The 20376-nt window shown below is 48.1% G+C and overlaps 1 long non-coding RNA gene across 3 annotated transcripts in view; it reads right to left on the bottom strand.

The window, feature by feature from the left end:
- LOC111933260 (uncharacterized) overlaps positions 1-20376 on the bottom strand; it is a 38806-nt gene that overhangs the window by 17981 nt on the left and 449 nt on the right. The window contains exon 2 of one of the 3 annotated variants that reach the window (XR_015274489.1): positions 16472-16522. The exons of the other annotated variants lie outside the window; for them this stretch is intronic. This is a non-coding gene — a long non-coding RNA (uncharacterized LOC111933260). The remainder of the gene's footprint in view (positions 1-16471; positions 16523-20376) is intronic. 3 annotated transcript variants of the gene reach the window in all.

The raw sequence follows: 20376 nt of genomic DNA, 5'->3' as shown, positions 1-20376 counted from the left end.
AGAAATAACAGCCTGAGCCTCCCTGTCTTCCTTTCCTGGTTATTGGCCCTTCTGGTTTCCAGCTTAGGGCTCATTCCTAGCGAGATGCTCTGTTTGTGTCCAGCAGCAGCACAGGAGGCTGGGTGCACACAAGGCATCTTCTCAGACACTTGGGCCATTTTGATGTGCTGCACCCCAGATGAATTCAAAGATGAGTTTGTATTGTTGAGAGCAAGCTGACACATCAGGAGAATGTAATGTGGCGGGAAACCTGTGGCACTGTGTTGATGAGCTCTTTTGCCTCCTTCATTCTCTCAGTCTCACACTAGTTTTAGACCATTTCCTATAGTAAGGGTTTCCCAAGAGTGTCAGGCTTCCCCTTTCTGTCCCGTTTCTCCACTCTGTTGGTAGTTCCCTTAGCTCTCTCTCCATTGCTGTCCCCAGCTGGGGTATTTCCTGGTCACTGCTGAGGGATTAGCTCTTGGAGCACGGCTCTGCCTGCCTGGGGTCCCCAAGCCAAGCCCTGATGGCAGCACCCTGCGAGGAGAGCTGGCTCCAGCTCCCAGACAGGGCTGGCAGCTGCTGAGAGCAGCAGCACTTCAGAGGCAGCAAATCATCCCAAAGCAGCCCTGCGATGAGAGGGAACTGCAGGCTGGTGGGGAAGGAGCTTTGCTGGCTGCCAGGACCACCAGAGCCAGCTCCGTCTCCAGCCACCGTGGAGAGGAAGGCAGCAGAGGAGTGTGTGGGCCAAGGCAAAAAGCTGATCCTTGCTGTGACAGCACAGCACGTGTGCATGCAGGAGGGGGAGCTGGCCTCTGGGAGGATCACTGCAAGGGGCTGAATCCCCAGGGATACCGCTGGCTCCAAAGTGCCACAAACCTGTGACTGCTGGCCAGCAGAGCCAGCTCGATTATAGCCTTGAAACTGGAGAGGAGTGAGGACAAAGGTATCATTATAGGAATAAAATATATATCATTAGATACAGCTTTATCTGACACTGACATTAATGGAGATCTTTTCAAGAGTTTCAGTGGGCCCAGACCATTCAGTCTTCAGAGGAATTAAGTGCTTGAGATTTTGAAGGACTCTCTGCCCTTGGTTTTCTCCCTGAGCTCTGAAGGTTTCCCTTCAACTGTCATCTCTGATACTTTGTTTCTGCTAAAGCAAATAAATAATTTTGCTTTTTGTTAGTTCAGGTTAGGCAGAAGCTGGTAAAAAGACTAAGCAAGAGGTTTCTGCCATGGAAACCAGGCAGGAAAACTGCCGTCGAAATGGCTCACGAAACGCGAGGAGTGTCAGCAGTTGTTCCTCGGGAATGGATGGCAATTGCTGCAGTGCCACTTTGTGGTGGGATTGAGAAACAGATCCACGGGAAACTCACTCACCAAGAGCAGACACGGGGCTGGGACACTGAGCCGTGGTTTATTTAACTCGGCCCAGCTCGGGTCGGCTGTGCAGGGAAGGGTCACGCTCTGACCCGAGGCTGAGTGACCTCCAGGCCCTTTGGCCAGAGCGAGTGGCTGTCCCCAAAGCAGCAGTGACCCCGCCACCCTCCAGCCTCTCCAACCCCCAGAGCGAAGCACAGGAGGGAACAACCTCTGGCCTGGGTATCCGTATCTGAATCTTCCTTGAGGTGTTTCCTATACACCTCTGATCCTCCTTTCTGCCTTACACATCTTCAAAACCTGACTGCTCCTTTGCCAGTGTCCACAGACCATCAGAGGAATGACAAAGGGATCATAGTTTCCTTTTTTCTAATCTCTACGTGGATATGACCAACCCCTTAATTCTTTCAAAATTCAGCAAGAAGTGAGGAGGCCATAGGTGCAAGAAATGCCGCTGAGTTCAGAATCTTTACAGCAATAATTAGTGCTGGAAATTGCAGGTACTGAATGAGCCGGATTGAAGGTGGCCCTGCACTTTGCCCAGGGCAGAAGGTGCAGTTCCTGCTGTCCCAGCTCCTCCTGTCCCAGCTCCTCCTGTCCCATCTCCTCCTGTCCCAGCTCCTCCTGTCCCCGCTCCTCCTGTCCCATCTCCTCCTGTCCCATATCCTCCTGTCCCATCTCCTCCTGTCCCAGCTCCTCCTGTCCCAGCTCCTCCTGTCCCATTTCCTCCTGTCCCATTTTCTCCTGTCCCATTTCCTCCTGTCCCATCTCCTCCTGTCCCAGATCCTGCTGTCCCATCTCCTCCTGTCCCATCTCCTCCTGTCCCATCTCCTCCTGTCCCCGCTCCTGTCCCCGCTCCTGTCCCCGCTCCTGTCCCCGCTCCTGTCCCCGCTCCTGTCCCCGCTCCTGTCCCCGCTCCTGTCCCCGCTCCTGTCCCCGCTCCTGTCCCCGCTCCTCCTCTGAGCCGGGCAGGGCAGGGCCAGCCCTGCATCCTCTGCCTTGTGCAGGAGGCTGCGGAAGCCCAGGGCAGCCCGGGGGTTTTATCTCAGCTCCTGATGCTGCTGAGCATGAGCAGAGGGACAGGAGGGTGTCCCAGAGGGTGTCCGGGAGAGCAGCTCACTGCGGGAACAGCGGGGTGGGACCGGGGACCGACAGAACGCCACTGCCCAAGTCAGAGTTAGCTGAGTAAGTGAGAAAATAGAGCCACGGGCGTGTTCTTGAGCAGCAAAGCCATTAGCTAAGGGCCTGAGGTGTGAGATGAGGGCAGTCTGAGCCCTGTTGCGGCCTCGGCACATCCTTGGAGGGTCCCTGCCCGGCACTCCCTGAGCCTGGCACCGAGACGGCACCGGGACCCGCAGGGACAGCCTGGAAAAGTGCCACCCTTGAGGCATGAGGATGGCCTGGAGCTGGCTGTGCTGCACTGCTCTTCACCTCCAAGCACAGGGGGAAACCCAGGCGGCAGCTACTGCTGCAGAAATTCCAGAAATTCCTGCTCGGGGCTGCCTGTGATGCAAATCAGGGTGTGAACCCGGGAGAACCAGTGCTAATGCTGATCTCTCTCTGCTTCCTCCCGAAACGTCGGCTTGCTTTGCTTTACAGAAAATGTGGTTTACCCTAAATTTATCCAAAAAGAGCAGATAATTAGAATCCATCGACCGGCACAGCTCCAAGCATTTCAGTTCCTGGGCGACTTCTGCATTACCTGGTGGGAGGGACTGGGCAATCCTGCACTAACCACAGTTACTCCACAGCCAGAGACTTGCCACAGCACTTTCAGATCTCTAGGTGCATGCTTCATTTTCAACACATACACATAGTTTAAGCAAGAAAAAGACATATTTTCTTATTTCATCTGTCATCTCTTTATCACTCTGTCTTGGTGAGTGACCAAAGAATTCATAAAGGGCAGATGCAGCTCTCAGCTCCAGTGAGATTATTTACAGCATGTGCCAGAGCTGCACACGCCAGGCAGGTGTTACAGGCGTGTGCCACTTTTCTGAAGGAGTCTGTAATCCAAACTCCTCTTGGATTTCTAGCACATCCCTGCGCTCATAAACATTTCTGAGGTTAGAAATCAGATGAATAGCTCTGTCTAGTGGCACTTGCAATAACTACATGAGAAGGTCGTTATTTCTAACAGAATTCAGTCCATGTGTTGAATCAAGTGAGTCTAAAAATAGTTGGTTGGTTTGCTTTTCCACATGGCAAATGCTCTGAGTACTTCTGGAGACACGAGATAAACATGTGAGGCCACACTCTGCCATGAGCTTTCTGTTCTTTTAAAAGCTTTGCTGCCTTTATTTAGTTTTCACCAAAAGCAATCCCAGAGGCTTTGCCTTTCCTAAAGCTGTGATTGTGATTTGGATCACTGTTCTTCCCTGCCCCTGAGGTGTTCGGTGTCGATGTCCCAAACCCACCCCAGCTCACCAGCCTGTTGTGTGGCACAGTCACTTTGGTTTGGGTTTTGGGCAAGTTCCGTGATACTGCTCTGTGTAATTCTTAACAAAACCATGCAGCTGGGGAAATGATTGTGGACCCTGCCAGAACCTGGGCTGGGGACGCCCTCACTTGACCAGTTTTAATCCTGGACACTCACTCTTACCTACCCCAATTGTTGCTTAGAGAGTGATTCAAGCACACTTGTATGTAAGATGTTGATGGTAAAGCAGCACCTTTGCATCAAAGGAGGACATGGGTGTGAAGGGAGAAGGCAGTGAAGTTTCTGGGATTAGAATGGAGTGGTTTGTGTTGGATGTGTGTGTGTGCCTCCCTGTGCAGTGCTGCTGGGTCTGACCACAGCCTGTGTTACCTGTGCAATCAAAATTAGTGAGCACAAATAATAAAGAGACTGCACTAATTATTTCAGGGTAAGGATTCAGCATGTATCCTTGTCTGGTGACTTCAGGTTATGGGGCACCGAGGTCAGAGCCTAAAGAGGGAAGGTGAATACACTGGAACTTGCTCAAGATTTCGGGTGAGCCACAGCACAGAGCACCCATGTGCTACCACTGTGCCCAGGCCACAGCTGAAGAGCAGATGCTGCAGAGGTTGCAAAGCAAGGGGCACGTTATTTTATATTTAAATCTCTCTTGAAACAAGGACTCCACCTTTTCTTAGCAGGCAAGGCTCTGTTCCTTAACTGTGGCAAGCAGGTAGAGACAGAAATAAAGACTGGCTGAGAGTCATGCCCAGCACAACTTTCATATGGAGTCTAAACTTGCAGGGTTTTCTGAAATCTCCAAGGAAGCCAAAGGAATGCATTCTTGATGAATCTGTTCCTCGCTCCCTCCAGCAGCATCCCTGCAGCCCTGCCTCACTTTGCATAGCAAAGCCTGGAGATAAGGAGAGTGCTGGGCACAGAAACCTGCAGGTTCCTCCTCCCCAGGAGGGATTCCAGGATTCCATTCCAGTGCCTTCTCTGGACTGTTGCCTTATCCCAGTTCCCTGCAACTGCTTTTCTCTGGGTGCCCCATCACCCCTGGCTGTTGCCTCGCTCTGCCACAACCCAGACTGAATCTGGAGAACTGGGGTTTTCAGTCATTTCCATCCAACATTTTGAAGCTGCAAGTCCTGGATCGTGTCTCCTTTCCCTCCTTCTCCCTTGTGCTGAGTTTTCTTTCTCACATCTCCTTCTCTAGGTTCTGACTCATTTCACTCTTTGTGAGCTCTCATTTGGCATCTCCCGTGCTGTCTGCCTGCCAATTCCTTGCAATCCCCACTGTCTCTCCACTATGTTACTTGGATGTCTGCCAATTCTCAGCCTTTAAACTTCAGTATTTCTAGGATCTGCTCTCCTGAGATTCCCCCCTCACCCTTTATTTTTTTAAATTTCTTCTCCCTTTTAATATTTCTAACCATTTTTCCTTTGGCCCTGTGCTGAGCTCTCTCTAGGCACAAGGAAAATAAGAAGGTTCTTTTGTGACCTGACTTGGAACAGATTGAATTCTGAAGGGTGGCGTAGAGATTTGTTTCAATATGCTCCTGGAGGCTTTATTCAAAGTGCAGGGGCTCTCAGCTGCCTCTTTAAAGGGATAGTCTGTAGATAAACCAAAATTCACAGTTTTAATATGCTCCAGTGATCTATATATGCTAAACACTTTCATTTTTTTGACAGCCTTGGGAAAGGCAAGAGTTGACAGACAGCATTATTCTGATAATTTTATTCAGTGTTCTTCCTATTTGCTATAAAGGGCATTTCCCACAAACAACCAAGTACAACTGAATGAGGGAAACTTGCTAATTTACAGGGGAGAAGAAATTCTGGGATGTTTTTCCATGCCAGCTCTTTGATCAGTACTGCAAATTTGGAGCAATGTCAGTTCCAATGCCTCTTTGTGGAAGGCAGCTCCTCTGCTCTTACAAACACATCTCTGAGCCTCCCTTCTATCTCACACCTGCCCTGGTAACAAAGAATGTGTGATGTGTTATCTGTATAGTGTCCTTCACAAGCTGGAGCCCAACCAGGAGCTCAGGTCCGTGCTGGTCCCAGCATCAGCCCATGGCTTCCCCAGCACTTCTCCCAATGTCCCAGACACAGCAGATCCACGTCCCCAGCTCCCAGCCAGGAGGTTTATTTATCTTTGCCTGAGGGTTCATATAAACTCCAAGTCCAGTAATAAACTGTGCAGCTTTCTCTGTCACAGGCTCTTGAATACTCTCCTTATGATTTAGTGTTTCTACAAATGACTGTTTTCTATTTACTCTCCCGAGCTGCATTGACAGCAGTGGGACTCTGGTTACAGTCTGTTGTGTTTCTTATTAATGCCACATGTGTTCATCACAGCTGAAATAGTGCAGTGAATACCAAAGGAATTATGCCCTAAGTAGTCTGCAATGTAAATCTCAGGGTACCACTCTTGTGATTCATGCAAGCTGCCTTTCACTGCTTTGCTCCCTAAGTCCTTTCACAGAGCCAGCCTGGTGTGGAAGAGCTGTCACTGAGCTATCACTGAGCTGAGAGTCAGTGACAGCGCTGAAAGCCCTCTGCAGAGGCTCCTGCAGCAGCCTCGGACAAGGGGGACAGGAGGGTCCCTCGGGGTTTTGCTGGAGGCAGGAATCCGAGGCACTGCCAGCTCCTGCAGGGTTTGCCTGTGGACGGCTTTCCAGAAGGGACCTGCCCTGGCTGGTGGATTGCTGGGGAGGCAAAGGGGACATCAGGGAAAGCCTGAGCCGCCCTGCTGGGCATCAGCCTGGGAATAGGGGGTGGGAATGCAGCGTGGAGAGCTGCAGCAGGTGAGGACAGAACCACCAGAGTCGAAAAACGAGAGAGAAAAGAGCGGCTGCAGCTCAGGGTCAGCCCATGTCTGCAAATCAAACACGTGTTGTTGGGGGATCTGTTTAAACCGGTTCATCTCTTACAAACTGGGCTTTTGCAAGTGATTTAATTGCAGCTTGGGTGAATGCTTGTCCCTGCAAAACACTGAAATGAAAACAGCTAATAATGAGTGTCTAATAGCAATTATTGCACTGGGTGTCTCTGCTGCAGCTCTGCTTCATGTGGGCAGAACTGAAATGGGATTGGGTCAGCAGTAATTTAGCCTGCTTAGGAATGTGGGCTTTGGACTCTTTGATGGACTTTTATTTATCATCTGTGTCCCGGTGAGATCTGTCAGATGCAGAAAAACCTCAGTGAATTCAGCTTCATTTTGAAAGCAGATGAAAAATGCTGTTAGGAATGAGTCTTAAGCTTCCAGGGAAGCTGGAGAGAAAGGCTTATCCATTTATTATCCAGTACTTTAACCAGGGTCACTTTGGCTTAGCTGAATTTTATCTCCTCAAGGACAGGGAAATCTAACTTTCTCCATTTGCTTTTCACATTTCTCCTGGTGCAAGGCTCTTTTTTGAAATACATTGTAAAATAAGGTGAAAAAGAGATTGAATGCAATTCTTCTGTTGCTACCAGGGGAAGCAATGACCAAGGTCAAACACTTTCACACTTTTTCCACCTTCGAAGTTTTAGTCACACTACAGTTTCATCTGGAGACTTGTAAAGCTTGGTTGGAAACAAGCTTATCAATCTAGGAATGTAAGTCATGAACAACTTCAGCTCTTTATCTCCCACAGAATTTGACTGCAGAGGAAACAAAGGATTAATAGACCTTGGATCCTGGTGTCCCAGATGCCACAGGGCTCAGGAGTGGATGGACAGGGCTGGGAGGGGATGGACAGGGCTGGGAGGGGATGGACAGGGCTCAGGAGGGGATGGACAGGGCTCAGGAGGGGATGGACAGGGCTCAGGAGGGGATGGACAGGGCTCAGGAGGAGATGGGCAGGGCTCAGGAGGGGATGGACAGGGCTCAGGAGGGAATGGACAGGGCTCAGGAGGAGATGGACAGGGCTCAGGAGGGGATGGACAGGGCTCAGGAGGAGATGGACAGGGCTCAGGAGGGGATGGACAGGGCTCAGGAGGGAATGGACAGGGCTCAGGAGGAGATGGACAGGGCTCAGGAGGGGATGGACAGGGCTCAGGAGGAGATGGACAGGGCTCAGGAGGGGATGGACAGGGCTGGTGCCCTGCAGCTGCTGCTGGAGCTTGTCCTGCTGCCCTGCAGAGCCCTGCACTGCAGCACCCAGGGCAGAGGGTAAAGCAAGGAGCCTGACAGGAACTTTCTGTCAAAGTGGGGACATCCAAACAGAGCCCTTATTTACTAAAGTGATTAAGTCATCTGTTCATTTTCACTGACTGGGGCTTGGCCTGTGAATACAGAAGTTGGAACTGCCTGTTCTTCACTTGTTTTTCCATGTCTTGGGCATTCTCTCTCCAGTCATGTTTTGTTCCATCTCATCCATTTCCCTTTAAGACACAGTGTCTGTTTAGCAGTGACTTAAGAAATAAATTAATCTCCACTTCTGCTCTCTGTCTTACCCTTAATAGGTATTGAAATGTTTGAAATGATTCCTAAGTTGTTTAAGAATCATTGTAATTATCCCTACTTTACATGTCATTACTTTTTTTAAAAGGACTCTTTTTATAATTCAATCTTTAATAAGTGAACAGTCTTTAACAGTGTTTATCACAAAGGCACATTTAAATCTATTCTGTTCCATTTTGGTTTCTCAGAACAGTCTTTTCACTTCTCCATAGAAAACAGGAATGGACAAAATGTGAAGTATGTGTGAGTGAAATGATGGTGCATGGCCTGGTGGAGAAATGGATCTTTTAAAAATAGTATCTTGCAATCTTTCCCCTGATGGATCAGAACGGGCCCGTTCTGAGCTCGTTAATGTGGGGCTGCTGTAGCTGCCAGCTCAGCTGCCTCTGTTTAGCTTTGTGAAGAGCTTTCCCTACTGTATTTTTTAAATACAGAACTAAAACCATGCTGAGCTTTTCTTTTACCCTGACAGGAGCTTTTATGTGAGAGCAGTGGCTGCTTCCCATCTGCTGTCCTGCGCTGCAGCCCTGTGCAAAGCTCGGTGTGTTTTGGGAACAGCCAGCCTGGCATCACCTCTGGTTACCGGGAGCTTCTGAAGGAACAACCCATTTTGGGATTCATTATTGCCTGTCCTCCCTTTGCACAAGTGAGGGAAATATCTGTCCCCTCTGGCAGGGAGTGGGAGATGGAGAACAGTCCCCGATTCCTGGTCAGTGACAGGTTGTGAATTCCTGTGTTTCCCCAGCAGCCACAGCTGTCCGTGAGCTGCTGCTCTGGGACACCCTGGGCAGGCTCAGCTGGGCAGGGGACAGGGAAAAGGAACCTGACACAGAGGATTCATTCTTTAATGAAGGTTTATGAGAGTGTGTGAGCACACACAGGTATGAGACTAATGAAATCCATGTGCTAAAAGAAGAAAAGAACCTGCATTACTGTTCCCTGTCTCAGCACCAGGCCTGGCACTGCTGTGTGCCAGGTAAAGGAACGGAGAGCTGAGTGGGCACAGAGCCACAGCTCCCCTTCCAGCCCTGCTTCCCTCTGGGACTCCCTCGTTCCTCTGGGCACTCTCCAGTGCTCTTACAGCCCTGAAGGGTCTCTCAGATCCTGCCACACAGACCCTTCACAGCTTCTCCAGCAGCCCTGTTCCTGCTCAGTGGGATGTGCCTGGTTCTGCCCTTCCAGCTTTGGGGGCATCTCCCAGTGCAGTGGCACTGTCCTTGTCCCTGGTCCCCTCTGTGTGCCTTTCTCTTGCTCCCTTTTCTTTAGGGAAAACAAGATGTCCATTTGTACATAAAAACATCTAATAATGTGCCTAAAATGCCCAAGTAATTCCTTAATTGAAGTATGTAGAATAAAAGCAGTGTTCCCATATTCATCCCCAAATAATTCATCCCCCCTCCCTGTTTCTGTGCTGAATTCCAGGGTGCAGCACCCGTGGTGTGAACTCTGGCCACATTTCCCTTACACCCTGACACAGTAAGGATGGAAATTTACCCCTTTAGCCAGGCTCCACTCGAGCAGGATGAGGGCTGCCACCAAGCCTGATGTGTTAACACATCAGAGAGATTCCCATGGCAGGGATGGAGCCAGGGGCTCACCATCTACAAATGGGATTTAATGTTTTGAATGGATCAAGGCCATACTTCTGTTGAGCTTTCTGCCAAGGAAGGAAAGAACTACAATTGTGCTTTATGAGAACAAGGTGAACAAGCAGATCTGGGACAGTCCAGGCTGATCTGGTTAAACAGACACAACCTGTGCAGGAGCAGAGGGGCTGCCTGCTGATGCTCTAATTTATTCAAAACTGTGCAATTAATTGAAGCATGGTGGGAAGAAATTATGTGTATGGGGTTCATAAAGGCAAGGTCCTGCAGGACTGAGATGTGTGAGACTGGAAAAAAGGGGTTTCCTTATCATTACCTTCTCCCTTTCCAGATCAGTTTCCTATAGAACTCCACATAAAAACTGCAGATATTTCAAGTTATTTGCTTGCTATGTTTGACCTGTGTATGTGGTGACATAAAAGACAGGAGAACTGACAAACACTTATTTTTATTAGTTTTCTTTTCCTCCACATACCTGTTATGCTCAAAATAGAAGCAGTGTAAATAATGCCAAAGATATTGGTACCTAAATCCCTCTGGGTGCAATAATGCAAGGAATTTATGAAACCAGGTATAGTCTGTTGTTAAAACACACTTTTCATTCTGAAAACAACCATGGATTAAATCAATTTGGTAATTAAGAATTGGAATTTGATTGTGCAAAGGGCAAAGAAAGATTTCTAATTATATTATATATATTCAGTCATAGTAGGACTCTGTGAGAAAGGCTATCTTTGGACTGAAATTTTACAGCAGACCTCCTCTGCTCTAATACATCATAATTCTAGTAAACCTCCTGTGTCTCAAAGATCAGCTTTCCAAACTTTGTGTCTCAGGAGCTTGTTCTTTATGTGGTCTTTTTCCCTATTGGAAGTGTCTCAGTTTTTGCAGCTTTAGTTTTGGATGGACAGTTACAGTGAGGGAGTTTAGTCCAAGAATATCAGTGTGGTTTTTATCATTGTGATTGGGCTGCTCTGTTAATGGTTTACTTAAAACAAAGAGATCTTTGCTGTGGTGTTTGCTGCCCAGTCATAATTATCTGGAGCATTTCAAATATTCCTAGCTTTTCACTCACAAGGATATGAGCATCTGCAGCTGGCTGTCCTTTCGAATGTATCTTGCTTCTGCCTTAAACATTTCCCTTGGAATTCTCAGGAGCTTTGGGAATGGTTTTTTAAACTCTCAATCCCTGGCTGGCTGTAGCTGGACACCCAGCAGGCTGTTGTGTCCTGTGCTCCAGGCAAAACCTCTTAAAATGATTGAGAAGCCTCCCTCAGAGCAGCTGGGTTCTGCCCTTGGAGAGGAGCTGGGTTCTGCCCTTGGACAGGATGGGTTCTGCCCTTGGAGAGGATGGGTTCTGCCCTTGGAGAGGAGCTGGGTTCTGCCCTTGGACAGGATGGGTTCTGCCCTTGGACAGGATGGGTTCTGCCCTTGGACAGGATGGGTTCTGCCCTTGGACAGGATGGGCTCTGCCCTTGGACAGGATGGGCTCTGCCCTTGGACAGGATGGGCTCTGCCCTTGGAGAGGATGGGTTCTGCCCTTGGAGAGGAGCTGGGTTCTGCCCTTGGACAGGATGGGTTCTGCCCTTGGACAGGATGGGCTCTGCCCTTGGAGAGGACTTCTCTTGGAGAAGATGGGTTCTGCCCTGGAACAGCTGGGTTCTGTGCTGGGCACTGCAGCACTGGGAACACTGGGCAGTGGTTATAATGCACTGCAGGGACTGGTGCTGTCACTGGTCAGTGTTTCTGCCTTGTCTTCAGATAGAGCCTGAGCATTCCCAGTTCTTGTGACGTTTTGGGGCTGAGGGCTTTCAGCAGTGCAGAAAGTGGCTGTTCCAGACTCAGTTTCCTCCTGCCCTGAGGTGCTGCAAAGAATGTTACTGTGGATAGGAATCAAGTTAAACATCAACAGCAAAGTAAAGAGGATCAGGATACAAGTTGACTGGTTGTGTGCCTGTTTCATTAAGGCACACACATGGTTTTATGGTCTGAAAACACCCCATTTAATTAGTGTTTTGTTCTTCAGATCGTTAGTTCCTCTAAGAAATTATTTACTGATATCCCATTAAGAAAATGAAGCTGTTAAAAAAAAGCTGTTTCACTGTTTCTAGTGGGTGACAGTTTGCACTTTCTGTTTCCCTCGATGGGCCAAGGTCAGTGCTGAAGCTGCTGAAGGACCCCCCTCACATCCCAGCTGGACACAAGGAACTTCATTTTTATTGTATACTGATTTAAACTTGTATTTGGCATTAGCTTAAAAACGAATTCTAAATCAGCAAACTCCTTTAAGAGCATTTCCAAAGGAGCTGGGACATTAAGAATCCCTTGTTGCACAACTGGAGAGGTGTGGGTTGTGCTGGGCTGGGGTTGCACTGTCAGACCAAATTCCTTTCCCGGGTGTTTTATTGTGCAGTTGTTGCCACGTCACAGGAGTCCACAAGGTACACACAAAACTGCACCCAGGGAAATCCATAGAAATACAGTTGGAAAAAATCTTGTTTGATAAAAATGAACATTCCCTCTGCTCAGTACATGACAGTTCACCTCATGAAAGCATTTCTATCTGATTTTTAACATCTCTGAGCTTAAAAGAATTGATCTGTTCAAAGAGCCCATGTAACTCACAGTGAGATGACTAAATCATTTCTTTGGTTATTTTGCTACTTGAAGAATTAATTCATTATGATATGGAGTGAGTAGGTATTGAGCAGAGCAAACTGGCTGGTAACACATGTTCTTCTCTTCTGTCTTAAAGGGAAAAACATGTTCTCTATTTCCTTCTAGTGTCTGGCTTTTATCACTGAAAAACACGGGATCATAAAATGCATCACAGCATTCCCAGGGAATGTTATCCATGGCTGCATGGGGAGGTGCTGAGCAGGGCTGGGCAGTGCCAGCTGAATTCAGCACCCTGGGGCAGAGCATGCCAGCGCCTGAGTGTCCCTCTTCTTATTTGTCTAAATTCTTAAGAGAGAAAGAACATGCAGAAACAAGAACAGGAAGCACCGAGTCTCACAGCAAAGAGCTCCTTGCAGTTCTCTTTTCGGGGTTTCCAAGCAATGAAACAAAAGGTTTCTTTCGCTTTCAGACTGCATTTGAAAACATTTTCAGTCACTTTATTTCCCTTTCATCTCCTGAGAAACCAAGTAAAACTGTAAATAAAACAAAAGCACTTTGACACCACAGATGAATCCGGAGCTATTTAACAGCACAGAGCTTGCTAGGAAGAAGCCAGGCAAGGTTTTCTGAGAAAGAAATGTTCTTGCTGTACTCCCGGTATCTTAATGCACTGCTACCTTTTGTCTTCTAAGCCCAGAGGAGCGTAATTCAACATTAAAAATCCCTCCTTACAGGACACACAACAGCAGCCCGTAGAAATGCAATGCAGAGCACAGTAAGACCATGTGCAAACACTGAGCAGGGCTGAAGCAGGAATCCCACTGCACAGGGAGGCTCCTTCTCATCCCTTGGACAGTCCCTGTGCTGGGGGCAGTGTGGGGGTTCAGTCCTTGCCCTGGTGCCTCTCTCAGCTCTTGGGGAGCACCCCGGGGCCGTTCAGGGCAGTTCCCCCTTGTTCCCGTGGCCAGCTCAGGGATGCACCTTCCCCTGGTGTTCCTGGCACTGTAAGGTCTGTGCAGAGCGTGGAGCTCCAGCAGCGTGTCCTCGTCCCTGGCAGAGGCTCTGGCCTGCTCCAGCTCTTCCCAACTAGGTAAAGTATGTGCAAGGACCCTGCCCAGCCTCTGCTCCGTGCCAGCCCCACGCCAGCCAGCTGACCTGCTGGAAGAAATCATTCTGCATTCTTCTTGTGCCAACTTTTGTCAGAGTAACCAGAAAAACATTCAAACTCTTTATTAACATTTGTAAACCAGTTTATTCTCCATGGCAGTGATGCTGGGCAAGCTTCTGCTCATTTTGGGTGCAGCCCTGCCTCCCTGGAAGAAAGCCTTTTGCAAGGTCTTGATCACCTTCAGTTTGATTTAAGGAACAAAATCAGTCCATGACTAATTTAGAAACCAACTAAAAAGCAATAAAATTGTTTTGTCTGTGGGGACTTGTTTCACTGATAAAATGAGTGGTCTCAGCCAGATTTGCTGCACTGGCCATGCTGCTGCATCAGAGGCCTTGGCAAAGCAGGACTTGCTCCTTCCACTCCATTTTTCTCTTCCTTTTGAAACCATTCCTTTCTTTTGTGAATCTGTTTTTGGCTCAGTGAGTGTCTCTACCCCCTTGTCTCTCTCTTTTCAGTCTTGTTAGAAGTGCTCTAAGAATTCTCAGACTCTCCCTGCTCCTGACCTGCTGCTGTTCCAGCTGAAGGGCTTTTCTCTCCTGCAATATCCTCATTTACACACCCCCTCTCCTTTTGTCCTCAGGACTGCACCTATCAGGTCTAGGATTTCAACTCTGTTCTGTGCGGTAGGCCAGGAAATAAGTCACAGTAAGGTGAAGGATGAAAAAAGGACTTAGATAATATGACAGAAATTATTTCCAAATGAGAACACTGAAGTGACTGCTAGAAAATCAGAGCTTGGATCTGTCTGGAAAGGAGACAACTCAAGAAACTGAGCTTAGAGAAACCATAGAGTTGAATTTTGGCATGTCCCACAGCAGAATAAATCCCACTGATTAAAGTGTATTTGAGCTAATTAGTAGGAACAGAGTTGAATTAGGAACACTTTTAATAGCTTGGAGAGGAAAGATAATAAGAGAAGTGCCAATTTTTCAAAATGTTTAGGAAAGGCGCAGGGGGGTGGGGAAATGTGAGCGGCCTCTCGCTAAGCACATCAGGGAATTCATGGTTAATAACTCATGGTTATTTAGGTCCAATTAGGCCTAATGCAGCCCAAAGGCTGTTGAAGTGAGATGGGCAGGTCCCAGGCTCTGGACACATCCAGCCTTGCTCAGCCTCCACTGAAGGACTGCAGCCAAGAGGGGCAGGGAGCCTGGCTGGGGCAGTACCGATGGGAAACCGCAATTCGAGGGGGAAAGGCATGCTTTAGAGCTTCAGCTCATTAGACAAAAACAGACACAAGCTTCCCTGCACTCCAGATTTCCACACTTTCTGCTTCTGTTGCTATGGCATTCACAAAATTCCAGCATTTCAATGGAGCAAAGGGGAAATCTGGCACATAACTGTAGGTTAATCAGTTGTTTGAAGCTAAATCAGGTTCAGCATTTCTCAAATCACCCCAATTACAGAATCACAAGACCAGTTAGGTTGGAGAAGACCTCTAAGATTCATGGAGTGCAACCTTTGAACTCTGCCTTGTCACCTCGAACTGAGGTGAGCCATGCAGGCAAGGCACACCATTCCCTGGGGCTCGTGTGTCCCACCTAAGAGAGTTGGGTTTGGAAAGTCTCAGCCTCTGGTGACAGCAGCTGCCCCTCTGTGGAGTCAGAGGGACCTGTGGAGTCCCCAGGATGTCCAGTCAGCAGTGGGTGCCTGGAACCTCCTGGGAAGGGCAGGGCTGGCCAGGCCCAGGGGCTGAGAACAGGTGATTCTCCTGCTCCACTGCAGAGTGGCAGTCATGTATCACACCCAAAAATTACTGGCTATCAACAAGGAAACAAATAAAATACAGTGCTGTTCTCTCTCTCTTTTTTTCTTTAATTTCTGAACAGACAGAATGTTCCTTCCTTAAAGAAAACAATAAAAAACAAAACAAAAAAAAAAAACCCAACACGACCCAAACCAAAAAAACCCAACAAAAACCAAAACCACACTACACCAAAAAAGCCAGCAGCAACCAAAGATAGGGAATAAGCAGCAGCAGCTCTTTGGAGAGCTGCCCCCATCCCCCTGACACTTGCTCAGGCATTTCTGTGCACAGCTGACAAAGGGAGAACAAAGCACACCCAGCAGCCCAGCCTGGAGCTGCACAAACTGTCCATGCACGCTCCCAGCTTGCTTGAGTTTCTAATGGCAACCACAAAAACTCCTCAGCTATGGCAAGCAGTGCCTCCATCCTTTTGTTAGGAGATGTTTGAAATCCTGCAAACTCTTTAAATAGCAACATCTTATGAACTACAGTCATCAGATTAAAGAGCTTTTATCTACATTTTCTAGGACTTTCTCTTAACTGTTCTCCTATGGAAAGAATGGTCTTTGAATCACAGAGAGGAAATTCACTGTCAGAATTTTAAAATGGAATTGTAAAACTGGGAAAAAGATTGTATATAACTAAATTGGAAGTGAAGGGACACACTTCCCAGTTTCACAATTCCCCTTTAATATTCAGATTAATTTCATATTCACTGAACAAAAATTAGAAATAGGTGTAACTTTTAGAAGGTTTCATAACCTCTGACAGAAATTACCTACTTTAATGTAAGACTGACCTAATTCTACTGGGCCTGACTATCTGCCTTGAAGCCTGTAAGAGTTTTACTGGTGAAAGTATTGGGAGATATAAACTGTGTTGGAAAATTAAAAGCAAAACCAAAGAAGGACATATAGTTCAAGCAAGGCAGGAAATATTTTTCACATCAAAATATGAAATACACACACACAAAATACGGTTAACGTATTACAATCTCAAATAGTTCCTGTTGGAAAATTCCCAATCAACTCTATAAATGATGGGGCTGCCAGGTACCCTCCTTCTCTCACTGAGGAGACAATCTCTGCACCCACCTCTGAGGCAATAAAGGAAGAGACTCGATCAGGAAACTGCTGGAAAACCACCTGGGAAACAAGTAATGTCAGTCTAAATATTAGCAAATACAAAGTTAATTTTACAATCATAGACAAGAATTTGTAACCTCCATGATAAGAGTGACAGAGGCAGCAGTACCTCAGTCCTCAGTTGTTTTTCTTGGGTACACATTCTTGCTTACTCTTTTTCTTTTCATCCCAGTAAAACAGCATCTTGTTTCAACTTTGATGCTCCATGGGCATTACCAGGTCCTTTATTCCTGCAGCACAATGAGATGTGGTTTTCCCCTAAAGCTTTTAGTTAATGCTGCAAAGCTTTCTATTATTGCTATTTTAGCAACAGCAAAACACAATTAAGAGGAAAATAGGAATAATTAAATGTCTTCTGCCATCTTGGATTGATTTACAGTTAAAATCTGGCTGAGCAGTGTTCAGAGTAAAGTCTCTCCCAGCCTATGTACAGCTGTAGAGAAAAGAAAGAGGGGGCAGGAGGTCGGAAGGCTGGACCCTTCCTGAGTGCTGGCAGAGCTGTGGGATTGTGTTGCTGGAGTAACCGTGTCCTCCTTGGGAAAATCCTGCTCCTTGCATTGGAAAGAGGCTCCACTCCCTTGCCTCATGTCCCTGGAAAAGCAGTGAAAGCAGTGACAGAAGGATCTCAGCAGCCAGCGCCTGGCTCTGTCACACTGACACCTCGTCTTTGCTGGTGGTGACCCCTGCCACTGCTCTGCTTGGGAAGGGTTTTTGTGGGACAGAGGGAGCCTTATTCCCCCTGCATGCTAATTCTGGGACAGAGACTTGTTCTGAGCAGGGCACGGCTGGCTCTTCTTCAGCTGCCTGTGAGCAGCCCAGGGACACAGGAGAGCTTCAGAAGGATGTTATTGATACTGCTGCTCCCTAGCTGGCAGTAAGTACAGACGGGACATGCAGTCCATTCCTTTGGGGATTAACCAGCAGCTGGGCACTTCTCCTGGAGCCACTGCAGTTCCCAGAGGGGACAGATGTGCTGGGAATGCCCCTGGGGAGGCCAGAGGCAGCAGGCACTGGGCCCAACCAGCAGCCAGGGTCACCTGCACAGGGCATGGCCAGGACCATCCCACAGGACACAAGCAATGTGTTTGAGACATGAAGCATTTGGGTCAGAAATAAAGCCAGGTCTCACTGCTGGTTTTGCTCTTTGATTGCTCAGAGAGGCAAAGTGTGCTTTTGATGGGGATGTAGGGAGAAGATGAATAATCCTCCATTTTCCTTGGCAGATTTTCAGGCAATAACCATGTTCCCCATTGAACCTATCTGTGCACACCCTCAAACCTCCACCTGGTTATGATCAACGTGGGCTTCTGGATATCACCGAGTGCTTGGCTGCAGGCAGGTGTCCAAATGCTGCTGGTTTGGTGCCAGTTCCTGACACCAACTTTACGTCTTGTGGCTGGCTCCTGAAACTGGAGGTTCACTTCAAACTCTCCCTCATAACTGCTCAAGGTCCTGTCTGTGTTTACTGGAGTGCTGTGAAGATGGGTGGAAACTGCTTCCCTGCAGGTTCCTGCTCCCCATGCCAGGGGTGCAGCACTCCAGGCTCTGTGCTGGGCAGGATCTGACCCCAGGGATGGATGCAGCACTCCAGGCTCTGTGCTGGGCAGGATCTGACCCAGGGATGGATGCAGCACTCCAGGCTCTGTGCTGGGCAGGATCTGACCCAGGGATGGATGCAGCACTCCAGGCTCTGTGCTGGGCAGGATCTGACCCCAGGGATGGATGCAGCACTCCAGGCTCTGTGCTGGGCAGGATCTGACCCCAGGGATGGATGCAGCACTCCAGGCTCTGTGCTGGGCAGGATCTGACCCCAGGGAAGGACACACTGCCCTGCCCGGGCTCTCATGTTTGGGCACTGCTACACAACAGCCTCAGTGACTTCAGTGACCTGGCTTTGTAGGAAGGCCTAATAACCATGTTTATATTTCTTTCTTCTCTTAAATTACAGAGTTGATTTTACTTTTCTTATGATGGCAATTTTATTGTAAGGTTTTATTTCTCTTTTACTGAGCATGAAATGAACACTGAGGTGGCTGTTCAGGAATAGAAATTACTCTTGCAATTGCAGCCCAGTGAATAAGTATGTGCAAGAGAATAATCTTGTAAAAGCTGATTACCTCAGTAATTAATAATTAGGATTTATGAGTTAAGTAATACACTGCAACTATATCCAATTCCTTGGCAATATCATCTGGAAATCTGAGAGATAATTTTAGAAACAACGCATTGGGAAATCCCAAGTGACAACTAAAGCAGCATCTCAGGTTCTGCCTGCGGCTTCTCCCCTCAGCTCTGGCTGTTTGAAGCTGAAGTGGCAATTTGCAGTCTTGTCTCATTTGTGGACATACACATTTGTTCATTTTAATTTCTTTGTGCGTTGCTTAATTTGATTCTTAGCAAGATGTTTTGTTTTACTGGGTTGTCTTGGCAGAAGAATTAATAATACATCTGAAGTTTAAGTGCATGTACACACAGCTGTCTGGTCCTTACATTTTCCTCTGTGTTTTTTTCTGATTGTTAAACAGGCTCAGTATAAATTAAATTTTTCATATATTTAAAAAGATAAGAAAGCACTTTCAATCTACTTTGGGGTTTTTTTCTGATTCAGTAATAGATGAAAACTGGCAAATTCAAGTCTTGCAAGTATGGAGAGGACAGTTAGAAATCTAGCAATCTTTTTTCTGTCACTTCTCCCCTCAAGCTCAGCCAGGAGCCTAAGTGGGTGCCCATCTGTAAATAAGAGGTTTTGTTGAGCACCCTCTGCTCTCGCTGTGCCTGACCTCCCGCATCTCCAAACATTTCAGCTATTTCTGCTCTGCCAATCCGGACAGGAGGCATCACTTACACGAACACAATCACACCTAGATTTGCCTTTTTGTGCGATTGAGGGAAACCAGGCAAACAATTCAGCTTCGCAATCCAGTACTAGGGAAGCATTCTATATTGTATTTTCTATTCCTAGCCAATGTGGCATTTAATACTGGAGCTAATTTCTCACATAAATGCTCCCTGTGCTGCGACATGGCTTTTAAAACATAGGGATCCTTTTTTTTTCCAGTGGAAGCAGAGGCTGATTTTAAGTGTAGAGGAGCAGATAGCAAAATAATGGCATGTTGTAATTATGACTAATGCAACAGAGCAGAAAAATATCCATGTCACTTGATTTCAGGACTCTGTGCTGAAGCTCTCCCCTCCTGGGAGTGCAGGGACCCTTGGCTGGGCTGCTGGAGTGGGCAGAGCTCGTGTCCTGGTACAGAAACGAGCATATATTTTGTTTTGCTTTTTAAAATCTACTCTATTCTCTTTTGATGCATGATTAAGCTATATGTTGTCCCAAAGTCACAGCCAAGTTTCACCATTTTTACAGACACAGGTTTCTCAGGGCGATGTAGTTTGTCAGAATTCCCAGCAGATACATGCCTAAGTTGCATTTTTTTAGCAGAAAGTTGTTCCTTTCGCAGCTGTGTCCCAGCTCGCTGGCAGGCAGTGAGGCAGCCCCAGCCGGGCAGGTGTCCCCAGTGCCCGGGCAGGTGTGGGGGCACGGCCGGGGACGGTGAGCTGGGCTCGGGGAATGGCTGAGAGGGATGGCTGGGATGGCTGGGAGGGATGGCTGGGAGGGATGGCTCGGGGGATGGCGCTGCCCCAGCACCGTGTGTCACACCCGCAGTCCAGCGCCTTCCCCGGCACCGCACCTGCGGCTCCCTCCTCAGCCAAGGCCGGCCCGGCTGCTGGAGGGAGCCCTCTCCGCTGTCCCCGGGCACAGCCGGCCGGGCCGCAGGCCCCGCTACCTGCGCGGGCCGGGGAGGGGCCGGGCCGGGCCGGGCCGGGAGGTGCCGGGAGGTGCCGGCGGCGGA

This window comes from Cyanistes caeruleus, chromosome 10 (assembly GCF_971803275.1).
Source record: "Cyanistes caeruleus chromosome 10, bCyaCae1.hap1.1, whole genome shotgun sequence".
Lineage (NCBI taxonomy): Eukaryota > Metazoa > Chordata > Aves > Passeriformes > Paridae > Cyanistes > Cyanistes caeruleus.
This window is presented reverse-complemented; position numbering and strand designations above follow the sequence as displayed.